Genomic DNA, 2,622 nt, shown 5'->3' on the forward strand with positions numbered 1-2,622 from the left:
TCTAGGGCCGGAAACAAACTACCTCAGCAGGGACGGCCAGATTAGAGTCCCTTCTCTGGAGAGTTTTCTAGAATGCCAGGCCCTTTTCCAGCCGTGGAGTAGGGCAGGATTGTCAAGGGAGGTTCTTAGGGGGGGAGGAGGTAGAGAAGCCCACAGTGGCCGCTTGGGTCTGGGCAAGGCTGGACGCGCGTGCTTGCTGACGGGCAGCTCAGCAACTTCTGTGTTGAGTCAGCAGAAGTCAGAATGGCTGCCTCCCGTCTTCTCCCAGGAAGTCTTCCTGGGACATCAGCACTTAGCACGGTACTGGTTGTTTAGCTTTTTTTGAGTGTTCCATCTCCCCATCTCCCAGGCGACATTTTAATATTCAGAAATGTACACGGAACAATACAGTAAACACAGGTGTGCCCACCAGTCAGGACTGGCCGTTGTGAACATTTTCTCCTATTTGCTTTGAATCTATTTTTATTCTTAATGAAAGAAGTAAAGCATTGCATATAATAGTCATGTCCAGAGACAAACTCCAATATGAATTGAGTGCGTAGCCTATTTATAAACTTTACACACATATTTAATACGTCTGAGAAATATATCTGATATTTCGTGTGTATTAATTAACATAAACTATAATAGGTTATCATTATACAGCATGCTTCTTCTCTCATTTTTATGTTTTCGAGATCTATATTCCAGTTAATATGCATAGATCCAATTTATGCCTTTATTCCCCAAATAGTATTTCACCATATGTCCTGTATCATACTTTATTTTTTAATTGAATTGATAGACATGTAAGTTGTTTCCAGTGTTTCCAAATGCAGACCAGGCTGCTATAAACATCCTTGGGCTAATTCCTCTGGAGCATTGTTTTTCAAACTGCCTGATGGGTCATAAAATCAATTTTTTTCATAAATGACACAGGATGGAATAATTTATATCACTATTTATATCAGCACCACACTCTAACCAATCAAAATAATTTATAATAAGTACTTTAATATTCTTTTGTAAAGCTTTTGTTTTGTGTGTGTGTGTGTGCATGCTGTATGTACGTATGTGTGTGTGTTCTTGCTAGAGACGTAAGTTTTTTTTTTTCTCTAAGTATTGCAGTGAAAATCAGTTTAAAAAACATTCCTCTCCCAGAAATTCCATTCCAAGGTACCTACCGATAAAATTAAAAACCTGTGTCCACACAAAAACTTACACAAATATTCGCAGCAGCACTATTTACAATAGCCAAAAGGTGGAAACAATCCCAATGTCCATCAATGGATGAATGGATAAACAAACGTGGTCTATCCATACAATGGAATATTATTCAGTCATAGAAAGAAATAAAGTACTGATACATGCTACAATGTGGATAAACTTTGAAAATACCATGCTAAGTGAAAGAAGCCAGACACAAAACGCCACATATTGTATGACTGCATTTATAGGAAGTATCCGGAATAGGTAAATCTGTAGAGAGAGAGCAGATTGGTGGTTTTCAGGGGCTGGGGGAAGGTAAAGGAGGCATGGGGAGTGACTGCTAATGAGTACAGGGTTTCTGCTGTGGGTTAAATGTATCTCCCAAAAGTTCATGTCTTGGAAACTTAATCTCCATTGTAACAGTGTTAAGAGGGTGGGAAATCTGATTATGCTCTTTGAAAAATGGGGCCTTTGAGAGGTGATTAGATCATGAGGACTGTGCCCTGGTGAGTGGATTGATCCATTCATGGAGTGATGGGCTTGGTTCTGATGGCTTTATGAGGACAGCAAGTGAGAAGATTAGCTCTCTTGCTCAGCCCATTCTCACCATGTGACACCCTGTGTTGCTGCGGAGAGTCACCACCAAGAAGAAGGCCCTCACCACGTGTGTCCCATGGACCAGGACTTCCTAGTCTACAAACTGTAAGAAATAAATTTTGTTTCTTTATACATTATTCAGTTTCAGGTATTTTGTTATAAACAACATAAATGGATTAATATAGTTTTTTGGGGGGGTGATGAAAAAAGTTCTGGAACTAGACAGTAGTGGTGGTTGCACAATATTGTGAGTGTACTAAAAGCTACGGAATCCTATACTTCACGGTGGTTTAAATGGTGAATTTTTGTTTTGTGGATTTTACCTTATTTAAAAAACACCAGAACACTCCTCTGAGATATATGTCCAAGAGCAGAACTGTGGATTGTAGCCTTTGCTCCTCTCAACTTTACTATATGTGGCCAAATTGCTCTCCACAGCAGACGTTCCAATTTGCACACTCACGCGGTGAATGAGAGCGTCTCTCACCCACATCCACACCGACACTTCATACTGGCTAATCCTTAAATTCTTACTTCTTAATCCCAGTCAAGGTCCGGTCTTTAACCCAGGATCCCCTTTCAGAGGAATCATGAAACACTGCCCATTTACCCCAAATTGCACACAACATTTTATGTGTGTGGGCATTTTTCTGAGTTTTTATAATTTTCATCAATTTTCCAAAGGGATTTATGACCCCAAAAGGACCAGAACAGAAGCATGAAGAGCCAGGGCCATGGGGCTTAATCCTCGTCTGTGCTGTTTTTGTTTTCTGAGGTGTGTTGCTTTTACTTCCTGACACAGACCATCCCAGTCAACGATGAGCCGCTAGATCTTAG

The sequence above is a fragment of the Galeopterus variegatus genome, unplaced genomic scaffold (assembly GCF_000696425.1).
Source record: "Galeopterus variegatus unplaced genomic scaffold, G_variegatus-3.0.2 Scaffold4539, whole genome shotgun sequence".
Taxonomy (NCBI): Eukaryota; Metazoa; Chordata; class Mammalia; order Dermoptera; family Cynocephalidae; genus Galeopterus; species Galeopterus variegatus.